Below are 15,684 nucleotides of genomic sequence, written 5' to 3'. Positions count from 1 at the left end.
ATTAATTAATTTGAGATAAATGAATTAAAAGAGGATAACTAACTTGGAGAAAATTTTTACCCATGGGCCTAGAGCATATGGTGTAAATCCATCGACCTCCTGAGTGGGAATCCCTCTCCGCTCCACTGTCTCCATGTCTATAAAATTGTGGGAAGCCCCACTTTCGATCAATATTGTCACCTTGTCCTCTGCTATAACCCCTCTAACTTTGAAGGTATGACATCTAGGAAATCTTGACATAGATGCAATAATAGGAGCTTTGCCCTCTGCATGTGAAGAATCACCCCTAGTTGCCTGGTGCATTTGTCCTTGTACTGGTCCCTGCACTTGTCCTTTTACTGGCTCCTCACCCCCATCATCAATGTCACTTTCCAAATATACTGCAATTTAATGAGCCTTTCCCACTTTGACTTTGCCAACACACTTGTGCCCTGGTGCCCATGGCTCTTGACAGCTGGAACAAAGTTTTTTTTTTCCTTTGCTCTTTTCGGGTCTCCTCATCCAACCTCAGTTTCTTGCTCCACTCCTTCGGAAAGGGCTTGATCTCTTTACCCTTATGAGGGAAAGAAGGTTTAGGAGTGAATTTATTTTTGGAAGCGACATCCTGTAAGTCCCACCAACCCCTCTACAAATAACATCACCAATCTAGTCTCTAAAATATCTGTGACCATGACTTCCGGCCTCTAAAACTCTACAATGTAAGCCTCCATACTACATGTCTACTTGAGTTGTGCCAACTCTCTAAAATGAATCTCCATATCCTTCCTGTCAAAGTGGTCAATAAGTCTTTGAGTGAACTTTTGTGTATGAGGTGATGCTGCTATGCCCTAACATCACCAAACCATGGTACCACCACTCATGGGCCTCGCCATCCAAGTGTAGAGTGGCTAACTTAATAGCCTCCTCTTAGGTCATATGATGTAATTGGAAATATGTGTCTAGTTTTTGAACCCATGATCGAGCTGAACACTTGGTTGATCCATCAAAGTAGGGGATTATCACCTTCCCCAAAGTTTTTATAGCTCTTGATTATGCTTTGAAACATTTTGAAATGGTTTGGGTCTGCTCTTCAGCTTAAGGTGGCATAAATCAGTAAATCTCATGGCAGATTGAAATTCCCCTCCCAATGCCTTCTACTCCTCCATGTACTCTACATAGGGAATTCCATGACTAGACTCCTCAGGTATGTCCTAAGGTATCTCATGTATAATGTGAGGCATAGTGGGTTTGGGCATTTTACTAGTAGTGTGTGATGAGTTTTGTACATGAGTACGGGCTTGGCTACCCTAAGCACTGTTGGAACCTTTCCAATTCAATAGCTCCTTCCTAGCGGAATTCCTTGTGTTTTTCATTCCTCTCATTAAGTGCACCGTCCTTGGCCAAGTCATTTATAGAACTAAGCAAGCTGTTAAGGCCTATTCTTCCTTATCTCCCATATCTAGCCCTTCAATTTTAGGTGTTTCCTCTATCTCCTTCCCCTTTTATTGTGTCTCTTCACTCTCCATATCAGGGATGTCTTCTTCTATAAGAGGAGTTTGTTCTCTGTAGGTATGTGTACTTCTATATGTGATCCCTATATAGGGGTTTTCTTCTGTCATATAACCATTGTCAGGCTGCAAGCAAACCCTTGAGGTCTATTTCTTTTTTCAACAACCCACAATTGAACCATGACTAAGGCGCTAATACCATTTTAAGATTCCTGCTTGGAAACTCTGATGTTTTTAATTAAATTTCTGAGTTTGTGATTAAAGTTTCAATGAAGGTTTTCTTCAAACTGTTCAAAGGTATTCTTTTGTGAATATTTGTTACCCTGTGTTTGCAAATAGAAACTAGAGATGGTTGTCCTCACTGTTAGTTTGACAACTGAGGTATGATAGGTTTTCCCATTGTAAAGAAAAAACTATCTCCAATAATATCTCCACAATATCTCTCATGATCTCTCCATAATATCTTCGTGATTCTCTCAACAAATATTCATCCCTACTTTCTCTCATATCTCATTCCTACCTCTAGACTTCTAGAATTAGTCTACGTTATCACATTTTCATCTATTCACTAAACATTACAAAAAAAATTGATTTCCATTTTATGAGAAATATTCATTAAACTAGTCTTTTCTCCATCCTTTCCTTTATTGTCCTTTCTCTTCAACTTTGGTTTTCTCCGATTTTTGGTCTTCTTCATTCTCAATATTTTTTTCTTCATCTTGTACATGCAAACATAAATATCAGTTCAATTACATAAAAAAAAATCACCATCCACCAAAATACATACGCTGCCAACCACTATATCCATTGGTTCTCTTGGAAACTCCTCGTTCATCAACAATTCTTCCATTTCAACTCCACATATACTTGTTACTCACTCTACACCACCACCATCATTATTATTATCCTCATTCTCTTGGGTTCCTCGCCCACCTGTAACTATGTTATAAATGCTTCTACATCACTTTAACTTCACAAGGTAAAATTTACGTTGAGTTCTTTACTTTTTGTTTTATCTTACAATCTTTTAATTTACTTTTAATTTTATCTTACAATATTTTGATTTTGTTATTGTTTTGTTTTTGTCTTATAATCTTTTGAAGACTACATAATTTATAAAATCTCTATTCTTATAATTAAATTGAGATAGATTTCCTTTTATTAAAATAAAATTTGAAAAAAAAAACTTAATCCTAATTTAATAAAAAATATAATCAATATTTAATTCTAAATTTTAATAAATGATTAAATTTTTAAATTTCCCAAATCATTTTGATTATCTCTTAAAGAGATTAAAAAGATTGTTTGAAATTTGAAATAAAAATATTTATATAATCCAAATTTTAGAAATTTTACAGGGTATTAAATTTGTTTATATATTTAAAAATGTAATTTAAATAATAAAAAAATACAATTTCACTATAAATTATATCATCAAATTATGGAAAAAAAATTCAAAATCTCAAGAAAATCTTGAACAATTTTGTGCAAATTGTATTAGATGATTTTTGAGTAAAACGATATTCACTTTTATCTTGTAATATTTTTCTTTAATATCTTTTTTAAGGGGGAATTTAATTTCTTATTCTTTGAACTTTTCATTCAGATTCTCTTGTTTAAAAAATAAAAATAAAATCTAATTATGTACATTTTTTTAATATACTCAAAATAATTTTATCTCAAAATGTATTACCACAAAATCAAAATTTTACATCAAGAATATATAAGTCTTCTAATATCTTGTTAGGAAGACTGGACCATACTTAAAATTGGGCCCTATGGAGGGCCATAAGTAACCAACAATATCTAACATAACTAGATTTAAACATAAAAACATCAAAATGTTGCTTTATCCTATCATGTCCATGACTAATAAAAAGAGGAATTACATACTAAGCATAATCAAACATCACAAACTTAGGTAACGAGATTCAAGTCTGATTCATCTACAAGAATAGGATTTGTTGGTGTTACTCGGGTCTTGGGGTTGCTCGTGGAATCCCAATATGTCTTTCTATCCGTGCTAGACTCTGGTCCATTACTTCCAACCTACAATCATAATGCCTGAGATGGCAATGCATGTGATCCAACATTTGTATTAGATCCCTCCTTGCTTCTCAATTATCCAAGAGTGCTCGACCTAGAAGGAATTTCATTTGCCAATAAAGGTTGATTGTCTACATGTACTCATTCCATCTGCTCCTTATTTTCCTTGTATATGGAATCTAGCTTTCCCACCAAGCCCTCACTTCTCCATAAGAAAGAGAGGTTCTCTAAGAGGATGCCTCCCTTTCCCATCTCGACAGTTCCTCCCGAACATGCTCTAGCATATGTTCATGGTATATGGCTGCAAAGCTAGTAGCGTTGTTCGAAAGCTAAGAATTACCACGGTGGGATCTTTCTTTGTAATAGGTTGAGCCTCTCCTCGATCTGCTTCTCTCATGTGGCATAGTAAGAAATCCTTCAATACTCTGGTATGGAAAATGTCTACTATACTTCCCCTTATATAGTTTATCTTGCCACAATAAAGGAAATTTCCCACCCATCCAACCAAAAGATAACCACCAGGAGGAAAAGTTGGTTATAACCCTAACCAACATAGAAGGATTTTTCCTCTACGCTAGCACAAAAAATATTCCTTGACTACTAGAAATATGCTCCCCTTGCCTATATCTTCTTCTCCCCACCTCAGAGACCAGGATTTTTGCTACTTTCCCCCTCCTAATACCGAAACCTAGTGATATTTTCTCTTCCTCCAAACTCACCGTCACCCTCTTAATCCAGGATTTTCTACACCTTTAGTTATGAAAAACAGTGCTATAAAAGCTCCAATATCCACCTAGAAAACCAACAACAAAGTTTACAATTTTTTTTTTTCTTTTAATTATTAGTAACCCAGCAACCAAAGATTTAGGACTACACCAAGCAAGTCTACAAGGACTGAAAACAAACACAACCTCGATAACTAACTAGAGAAATGACTAAGAAATACGTATAAAGTCTTTGATGTTGTAGCAAACCTCTATTACAGACCACCCTGACCACGAACCTAGAGCAACCTTTCCCTCCCATAAAGCTCTATTGTTGATGAACTTCCACAATTTATCCCACATGCCCAATGTAGCCATTCCTATTTGAAATGAGATGTTATTTAAATTACTAAGCTTCCTCCTTGCTCTAAAGCATGTTGACATATTCACAGTGTTTACCAAGCATATAGACTTTGGCTAGTCTCAAAAGCCCTTCCAGCCTTACTCTAGGCTGCAAAGCATGTGAACCACTGATATATTGATGTTTAGACTGTAATCGACACCATTCCCAATAAAGAATGTTTGTCAGCAATAAATTGATGAACCATACATTTGTGCCATCCTCCATACCTTGCATAAGTCAAGATAAGTCAAATTATTTGTTTCCACCTTGAATGTCCCTCATTGCTTTCATCCTTTCGATCCATAGTAATTTCCATCCTCCTCTGCGTCATTAGTTTCAAGTCTAGGAAACATTTCAACATTTGTTCCTAATAGCTGCAGGGGCATGTTGCCACGTCCCCTTCCTCATTAGCTAGGTGGGGCAGTGGCAACCCACCCCACTCTTGTTTACTTCTATTTCAGGTCCAGGCAATATTTCAACATTTGTTCCCAACAACTACAGGGACACGTTGCCACGCCCCCTTGCCCATTGGCTAGGTGGGGCGATAGCAACCCACTCCTATGGGCGATGACAACCAACCCCCCTCTTGTTTACTTCTATCACTCGGATTTGGGGATTCTAAAATCTAAGAATTAATAGAATATTGTATGAAGGTTAAAAAGTTGTGTGTGTGTTAATAAAATAAAAAATAAGAATATTTTGTATATATGTAGGTCCTTTTTTCCATTATTAATTCTTAGACTTTGGAATTAACTTTTTTAATTTAACTTTCACAAAATATTCTAAAATATTTTTACTACTTGTCATAAATTAAAGGCTAAGATTTATTTTAGAAGTAGTTATATTATTTATGTTATTTTAATTTAACTGATTAATTAAAAATATGTTTTTATGAACATGAGTTATTTTTTTTTGGATACTTGGTATTAGTGAGTTATATATTGGCCAATAATATTATAACAAACCTATTTACAAGTTAAAAATCTCCATAGATATGAATTTCCATAATTAAAATAATTGTTATATGTTTTTTCTAAACTAATAACAATAATAATAATTTTTAAATTTTAGCAATATGAGATGTATCATAAAATAAGTGTTTTTTATCTTTATGGTTATTCACTAGCTATTTAGTTTATATAACTACACTGCTTTATTATTGAATTTAAACAAACACCAATAATTTAATTTAATTTAATTTATATGGCTATGATAATCCTTAAATTCAAAACATACCCTAGCTATTTAATTAATTAATTTATTTTTTCAGTAAGAAAAAGACATTGAGATTTGTATTAATATCAAATATCAGTACATATACCATCAGTTATCTGTGCATATAACATCCACCATATATGTAAATGTCCAGATTAGTAACCCCATATAGTCCCAAAATAAAACCAGTAAACATACAAGGATAAGAGTTAAACTAAAATGTAACAAAGTTCCATCATGTGAACATCCTGATCAACTAAAACACTGTCCTCAGAAAGACAAAATGATAGCAGATAGTAAACATGGGGAAAAGACAAAAGTACAACATCCAAAAAATACTATCTAGGAAAAGGAAAAACACTAGCATCTAGGGTGGTGTCTCCTATGTGAATCTCAATATTCATACCATCTAGCAGAGCTAGTAAACCCATCTTGGACATCTTGTCATCATTATGATTGTATTCTCTGCCAATATGCTGAATATATATGTGCATGAAAGTCCTCCAGAGAGTCATGATTTGTTTGAGCCAGCCTTGGAGATGACGTTGTCTGATATTCATGATATCCTGAACATGATTGATGATGGACTGTGAATCCCCATAAATATGTATGGAGGGAATGCATAGGAAAGATACGAACCATAAGAGCCCCCACAAAGCCATGGCCTCTGATTTCATGTTAGTACCACTGCTAGCCCCTTAGTGTACCCAGTATTCCTGTTCCAAAGAGATGACGATCCAGAAGCCACATCCACATCTGCCTCCCTAAGCGGCACCATAAAAAAAAACCAGCCAAATATAGTATCCCAGGGCCAAGCTTCGGGATAGAAGGCCGAATAGGTCTAATAGGAGTGGACAAGGCAGAAGAAAACCAACCCAAAATGTGGTTAACCACCATAATTATGTCCCCCATCCCACCTTAAAAAATAATACGATTTTTCCATCCCTAGATTTCCCAAAAGTAAGAGGGGGGAATACATCGCCATTGGGGAGATTTTTGACTCCACCAAGTCAAACATTCCAAGATATTATCAAAAGGAGTTAATGGGAAATTGATACGACCTTCCAGATCTGCTGTGAGATATGGCATTTAAGAAATAAATGGACGTTATCTTCTGCCTCCTTCCTACAAAAAATGCATATACTAGGCCCCTGCCAATTTCTCTTTTGTAGATTATCCCATGTCAAATTTTTGTTTTTCTAGACAAGCCAAACCAATAAGATGATTTTGATAGGCAACTTAGTTTTCCAGAACTTAAAAAACCAGCATACCTCATATATGTTATGGGCGTACTGGCATATGGTTTTGTAGCAATTCTCCACCGATATATCACCACACTTCATCTTCCCAAGCCATCCAATCTGGTCTCCCTCCTCCCCACTACAAATGCTAGTTAGTCCCATCTCCCCCGCCTCCTTTCAGATTGGGACATTCCCATTCTAGGTTATGATGGCTTGGTTCTAGAATAAATATCTCGAGCCATTAATGCAATGTAGGAGCTTGTCCGAGAAGTGAATATTTGGTCTCATACCCAATATGTGATCTGGGCCAATCAGTATCTTGCTCCCAAATCCAAAAGTCCAGCAAATGTGCCTCAGGAACCAGAGCCGAATTTTGTTTAGGTTGAGCCATATGGCCGATCCCATATGAACACCAATAAGCTCCTTGTGCATCAAGTATGTAAAATCTTTACCTTTGTGGTATTTATTTATGATGATGTCCACCTAGATGTCGTTTCCGAAGATGCCACGCCACAGAGTTTTATTCAACAAAGCCCATCCGAAATGCCTCAGGTCCAGTATACCCCATCCTCCCATGTGTTTTGGTATAGCAATGGAGGCCATTGTAGTCAAATGGTATTTTCTTTTGGTGCCCGAGCCATATCGAATGAACTTAGCCATAATTTTGTTGAGTTTAGAGATGATAGCACCGGGAAGAAAATTGAGATGCACCCAGTAAATTGCCAACTGAGTGATGATAGATTGAGTGAGGGTGAACCGCCCACCCAGAGAAAGGCATCTACGCTCCCACCCCGAGATCTTACTGTAAAAGCAATCCACCAACCACATCCAATAATTAATCCTATAGTTATTGGGTTTGATATGTAAACCCAGATATTTCATACCCCCCTCAATGCTATTAGCATCCACCCCAAATAAAGCCTTGATATATGCTATGTCCTCCTCATCACCTCGGCCGTATAAAATAATGGATTTATGATGATTCATAAAAAACCATGACATTCCCAAACTTGAAGAAAATGTGGTGTAGCGCCAACCATGCAAATCTAGTAATCATGCCCATAATGAGAACATCATCAACAAAAAAATTGTGCAAGATCCGAATGTTTTGTCCCAAATAGAGAGCCCGAAATTCTCCTGCCACCACAACCTGTTTGATATGCAAGCCAAGTCCATCCATAGCCAATATAAATAATAATGAAGATAGAGAGCACCCCTGGCTCAATCCTCGGCCCGCCCCAAAATACCGAGTGGGATAACCATTGATGATCACAACATATCTAACATTTGAAACACATGCCATGATCCATTCAGTGTTCCTGGGGTGTAGTTCAATTTTATGCAAGGCCAGCCGCAGATAACCCCCGTCTAGGCAATCATATGCCTTCTGCAAGTCAACCTTCATAACTGTCGCATTCATCATTTTTTGTATGTATGGTGTGTAAGCACTCCTGTGCACTATAACACCCTAGGGGAAATATGTAACACCCCTCTATATATTGTGAGTAATTGTGAGTTACTTGCATTTACTTTTATTGTTTCATAACTAAGGGAATCCTGGAATTCACCAAAGGGAACCTTAAGATTAAACTCTTTTTACTAAACAATTATGAATCAATTACCTTTATTTCCTTGGAAGATACAATATTATCTAAAAAGAAAAAAGCCAAGGAAGGAAATCGGGAGAGGGAGCTGGAAGAAAGGAATTCGATACTGAAACCTGTACATGACACTGTGAGGGTGGGGAAGACACTGCCCTGAGGTGTTCTTAAGATGGAAAAAGAACAAGTGGAAGCCTCATGGCTGAAATTATTTCCAGGTTGAACCTAGGGGGTTTTGATGCCTGTGAACTAACCTTGTTAGGGTTACTGATAAATAATTGTTCTAGTATAAATAAGCTTTGCAGAGAGAAAAGGACGTAATTCCCTTTCTCAAGGTTGGGTGGTGTGGTTACCCTGTGAATTTCTAGAAGACGCAACATAATAGATAAGTATCTATACATAACACGATACTATATAAAGTTTTCTGCTTGATATAATCTCTAGCATGAAGTTGACTATGACTAGTTTGGTTATGAAATGTTTATGAGAAATAGAAGCCGAGGAATTTAAAATATAACCGAGTGATCATATTTTACAACATAAAAGATACAAAATGTCTGTATGTTCCAGAAACTGATAGTTGGTGCATCTCATAAATTGTGTGTATAACTATGGTACCATGTGGTAGAATAAGGTATTTGCATTGTGGACTAAGTGTCAATTTACAATATATCTCTCTATTTAGTACTATTCTTGGAGAAAGAAATTATATAGAAGGAATAAATACCACATCATAAGAATTAAATGCTAACACGGTTTGAGACCCCGAAAGGGTTTACTAGGTGACCTTTGTAATATAAATTAACAAGGAATAGTTGAAGTGCTGGACTCGGTCAGGTTAGTACTTGGGTCGAGCTGGAATCAACCAACAACCCGAACAAAGTACCAAGTAGACTTAGATTGATATCAATGGTTTTGTTGTTAAGCTAATACTTAGTAATACAACCAAAGGAACGAAGGGACGCCAAGGTCGTTGTTAGGCGAGGAAGCCGTTGTTGAGGCTGCGAGAGCGTGAAAGTTCTTAGTAGGTTTGCGTTGAGTTCACCACTAGTTCACCAGGAGTTGGATATCGGAGATAATCGAAGAGACGCAACAAGTAGCAAGCTTGTGATAGAAGCCCCTGCTTAAAATTGGTATCAGAGCCAGTAACGTCTAGTTCAGAAGGTCGATATTCTAATCAAAACTCATATAGAATGGATTCATTTCGGAAGTCTGTATCTTTTCGTGAATTAGAAGAGAGAGAATCTATGGCTAAAGAAAATCCACGAAGAGATATGTTTGCTTCAAGTTCAAGTCGTGTCTTAAACCAAGCTGAACTTGAGTATGAAGAAAGTCAGCCATTTGCCCGTTGGGAATTACTTGCTATAGCTCCCTCAGAAGTATATAATGACATATCTATTTTTCACTTAAAAGCTGCTACTAGAATTAGCATAAAAGAGTCTGTCAGCCAAATATAGGAAAATTCTGATGTCATCTAGACCATTCCTTTGTTGAATCCAAAAGCTTTGTAGGCAGAGGCTAAAAGACTAAATACTAAATATCTGCATTTAGGATGCATAAGAGTAGGAATCAGCCCTCTTATACACCAAGGGTTAAAGACTTTTGTTCTAGCTGTTGTTCATGACCTCACACATAACAAGTATACTGATTCCTTGATTGGCGGAATTGTTGCACCACTTTCGCATGGCCCAGTCTATTTTGACTGTTTCCCGAATTTCTCTATCTATACTTTTGATGAAACCATTGACCAGATCCTACAGCTTCAAATCCAAACCACTGGTTTCAATATGCATCAAAAGAGAAATAATATTGCCATACAGACAAAAGGTTGTTTTCGCCATACCAATACTTTATGGCCAGCCATCCGCCACACTCCCAGTCGTGACTCCAAGTCAAGTGTAGTTATCATGACTGATGCTAAAAATCAGAAAATCGAGCATCAAAAAATTCATTGGGAAGACTTGAATTTCCCTGAACACTGGGTAGTACATAACTCCCAGCCTCTCATTCCAAAAAGGATTACCTCAGCCGACATAAAAGAAAATCAATCTTCTGCAGTCTTATCCTTTCCCAAAAGATCTACTATTGATCGCCGAGGTATTGAAAAAGCCTATAAGATTTCTAAATATTATAGGGATCCTTCTACTGTAGATACTACATGTTCTAGTTCTTCCTCCTGTAAATATATTTCCCTTTTTGAATTTGCACAGATTGTTAATTTCACTTCCCTAGAAGTTAGATGTTTAGAATGCCAAAATATTGTCAATTTGCTTACGCTTGCTGAAACTGCAATCCATGCAAATCATAACCCCAGATCTGGTGTAGCTCCTCCATCAACCTCTATAAATCCTTGCCCCAATCCTAAATGCTCAGACATTCCTTTCCCTCATGACCAAGAGTTTGACCATGTCCTTATGATGCATGAGAACATTACTTTGGAAGGAGAAGATCCAATATTAACAGAGATGATGAGTCTTATGAGACCAGCCAAGCCTAGATATGGTCTAGGTCATCTGGACCAAGCAAATGGCCTTATCCCTGCGTGTAGATTTGGTCCAGTCCCTCAAGACTGCAAAAAGCTTGCTATGATGGAAATGCATAAATTATTTTCTCTTATGGATGGATGTTTAAAGTCTGAAATAAGTGCCAAATGGATGAAAGCAATGCTTAATTGGGATTTATTCACTAATCCCCAAGCAGAAGAATTTGATAAGACTTATACTCCCCAAGAGAAAAAGCAATTCGCTGAAGATTGGAAACATTACATGGAAGTAAATAATTCATGGATATCTTTCTATTCATGGAAAGATAATGTTTCTCCAGTAAATGTTTTAACTCGTACTACTTCATTTAATAAACATGCCTGGACTGCATTAGATGGGAGTCAAGTTGAAACTCGATCAACATTTCCTCCATTCAAAGGAATCGTTATTGGAGAAAACCACAATGCAGCTAAAGCCATTCCACTTGTACAGAAAGATGACAATGCCTTATGCATTGATGGCAGAATACAGAAGGCAAGTGAGCAGTTAAATTGGACAAACACAGCAATGAAAGGCTTAGAAATTAACATAGCCAAAGCAGTAGAGGTGAAATAACACTTTGATACTGTCCAAGTATCAATAAATGAAGTAAATAAGTGTTTGAATAATGTACAGTATGATTCTACTGTTATTCGTACATATGCTAGAGAAACTTTATCAAAAATAGAAGGAGTAGAAGATAAATTAGTTGATCATCTGGATACAACTAAGAGTCTTATAACTGGTTTGACCAATAAAGTAGAAAAAATGAATCTGTCAAAGACAGAAAAACCAGTTCCTAACTCCTTTCTTTTCAAAAGAAATATAAAGATGCAGGATCCTGTTAAGCCTGTCAACAGGTTCCCAACACTGTTCCCAAAAGAAGTAGCCACCTTTTTCAGAATTTGAGGCTACTGAAAAGGTAACCATTGCATCCTTATTTAAGGATGAAGAAGAAGAGAAAAATGAGTAGAAATATCCAGACACTCAGATCTTTCCCATTTACAAACCTCTTGAGCATAGGTTCAGTAAATATCCAACACCTGACCTTGAAGGCAAAGGTAAGCTCCCTGAAGCTCATACCTTTTTCCCAGAATCCCACAGAGATTGGAACATAGATAACATGAGCATTGGTCAAATTAGACAGCTCATAGATATGATGTACATTGAATACAAGCTTATGTGTCTAAGGGGAAAAAGTGAGATTGATGCTTGTAGGCCAATTATATAGTGCTTTACAGGCACACTTCTCAGGTGGTGGGAGACAGAGTCATCTCCTAAACTCATAGCAAAGATGGAAGAAGAAGTTCTCAAAGATGAAAATGGAGATGCTATACATAATCCCGATGGCACCACTATCAACAACATGATAGGAGAATTGACATCAATGATCCTTGAACACTGGTGTGGTAGTGATACAGAAATCGCAAATAAAAATGAAGTTATTCTTATGAATTTGAAATGCCATAAAATTTCTCACTTTGAAGACTTCCACTGAGATTGGATGCAACGAATTTATGAAGTCAAAGATTCAAAGAACTTGTCATGGAAACAAGTTTACCTTGCAGCCCTGCCATCCAGATTCGTAGACTACATCAGATTGCAAGAAGTATTTCAATTGCCATTCAAATCTTATACATGGGGAGAAATATATGCTCATATCACAAAGACCTTGGTCAGTCTTTGTACCAGTTCCAAAGTCAATAAATCTTTGGAAAAGCTCTCCAGACTCCCAGACAAAAAGTCCATTTGCAGTAAATATGGACTTACAGCAGATGACCCTTTGGTAAAAAGGAGAAAAGCAAAGAAGAGAGAAAAATGAGAATTCAAAGAAATATTCTACAAGAATAGTAGAAATTATCCAAAGAATAGAAGGAAATATCTCAAGCAATCTCGAGGCCAAACCTCTAGAAGTAAAAAGGGATATTATAAGTATGTTCCTCGAACACATTACTATAATCCTTCTGATATTCATTTGCACACAACAAAGCAAGAAAAATGGAATAGCCTTACATGTTGGCTATGTGGTCAGACTGGACATACTTCCTCTCGATGTCTAGAAGGTGAAGATTCATTGAAAAACAGAGGCAAGAAATCTCAGGCCTTTGTTCAAAGAGGAAAGCAAGTGAAGCAAGAGAGCAAGGGACCAATGCAATGTATGAAGTGTGGTTCCCATACCCATAAGACAGAACGCTGTCCCAATGTTGTGATTAGAGAAATAGCTCAGCAGCACCAGATTGAAGAATCATCTTATGATTCTTTCAGTTCTTCTTCTGCAAAAGAAATACATGCCCATATACAACAATATTCAAATTATGATATTTCAGAATGCTTTTGTTCTGAATCTGATGAATGTGCCTACCGAATTCAATATGATTCTGATTCAGAGTACTATAGTGAAACAAGTGAAGAAGGGGATAATTTCAAACCCCAAAAAGAAAAAGTTCTGATGGCTGCAACCGAATAAGATGAGATAAAAATTTTATCTTAGATTCGAGCCATGGAAGATGGTGAGATGAAGAATCACCTGATTGAAGCATTCATGGACCAGCTCAAATCCAGAGCTTCAAAAGATTTAGGTAAGAAATCGTTATTTATTGATGCCTCATTTGAAAGAAACACTAAATCATTTCAAAGGCACCAAGAGAAACCTGACAGGGTGAGATCCCTCACCTTTGAGAGAAGTGAGTGGTGAAATTCACAACATGAAGTCAGAAATTTCTGCTATGAAGTCCCAGATTGCAGAATTAAAAAAGGGAAAGCAGATAGCTAACAAAAAAGAAGGAGAGGAAGAAAAAGAAGACCAACCATGGGATACTGCTTTATACAACAATAATCAAACCATTGAAGTCGCTGAAGGTTTTCAAGATCCAAACTTTAGATTCAAAGAGATGAGGCTTATGACTATCTCTTATTAGCAGCATCATGTCAAAGTCAATATCTGCATCAGAGGAAAAATGTTTGAACTAATGGCGCTTCTTGATTTAGAAGCAGATATAAATATTCTCAATATAAATACCATTCCAACAAAATATTGGGTTGCTGCAGAAAGAAAAGTGGTGGGCCTAGGCAACAAAAAGCTCCAATATGAAGTACCCAAAGCAGCTCTATGCTTTGAGCATCACTGCATTAGTTTAAAATTTGCAGTTGTAGATATTCCTATTGACTGCATCCTTGGAAATGTTTTCTTAGCAGCTGTAGAGCCTCATGGCTCATTAAGAATAAAAGGTGGAAAAGCTGGTTATTTCATATCAGTTCCTACATCTAAAGGAACAACAAAGAAGATTGAATTACCATATATTTCAAATCCAAGGATCTCCATCATGGTCCAAACCATGCAAAATTTGGACAAGGCTGAAGCAAGACTGTCAGATCTGAAATCTACCCTCAGGATCGAAGAATAACTTAAACTTCCTCAAGTGAAAAGCAAAATTGAGGATTTGAGGAAGCAAATTGAAGAAGAATGCTGCTTTGAAGAGCCCAATGCATTTTGGCATAGGAAGCAGCATACAGTCGAGCTCCCTTACAAAGAAGGTTATGCTAGTAAACCTTGTAAGAGCCTAGCGATCCCCATGAATAAAGAATACAGGGATCTTTGTGAAAAGGGAATCAAGCAGCTCCTTGATAGGAAACTTATTAGAGAATCAGACAGTCCCTGGAACTGTTATGGATTCTATGTTAACAAGAGAGCAGAACAGATCAGAGGAATTCCAAGGCTATTGATAAACTACAAACCTTTGAACTCAGTTTTAGCAGATGATACCTATCCTATACCTCACAAAGGTGATTTGATCAGAAGGATAGCAGGAGCTAAAATCTTATCTAAGTTCAACTTAAAGGCAGGATTTTGGCAAGTCGCCATCTTAGAAAAGGACAAGTTCAAAACTACTTTCAGAATACCAGCAGGCCACTATGAGTGGAACGTGATGCCTTTTGGACTGAAGAATGTGCCATCCAAGTTTCAGAAGGTAATGGATAAGATTTTTAAGCATTACTTTGATTAGCTTATTGTGTATATAGATGATGTGTTGATATTTTCTAAAAATATTCAAGATCACTTCAAGCATGTAAATATTTTCAAAAATCTGGTCAAACACAATGGCCTTGTACTCAGCAAGAAGAAGATAGAGGTCATTCAGACCACTGTCAAATTTCTGGGACATACAATCTCAAATGGACAGATCTCTTTGCAAGAGCATGCATTGGAATTCGCAAATAAATTCCCTGATGTCATAACAGATAAAAATCAGCTGCAGAGATTTTTAGGATGTCTCAATTATGTAAGCAACTTCTATCAAGACTGCGCAAGTGATAGAAGAATATTGAATAAAAGATTGAAGAAAAATCCTCCAGAATGGACAGAAGTCCATACTAAGGCAGTACAAAATATTAAGGCCAAGGTAAAAAAACTACGAATTTTATATGTTGCTGATGATCTTGCATTTAAAATTGTGGAAACAGATGC

The sequence above is a fragment of the Pinus tabuliformis genome, chromosome Q (genome assembly GCF_031772625.1).
Source record: "Pinus tabuliformis cultivar Carrire ecotype Pingquan chromosome Q, CPIR1, whole genome shotgun sequence".
Classification (NCBI taxonomy): Eukaryota; Viridiplantae; Streptophyta; class Pinopsida; order Pinales; family Pinaceae; genus Pinus; species Pinus tabuliformis.
Note: the sequence above shows the minus strand (reverse complement) of the source record.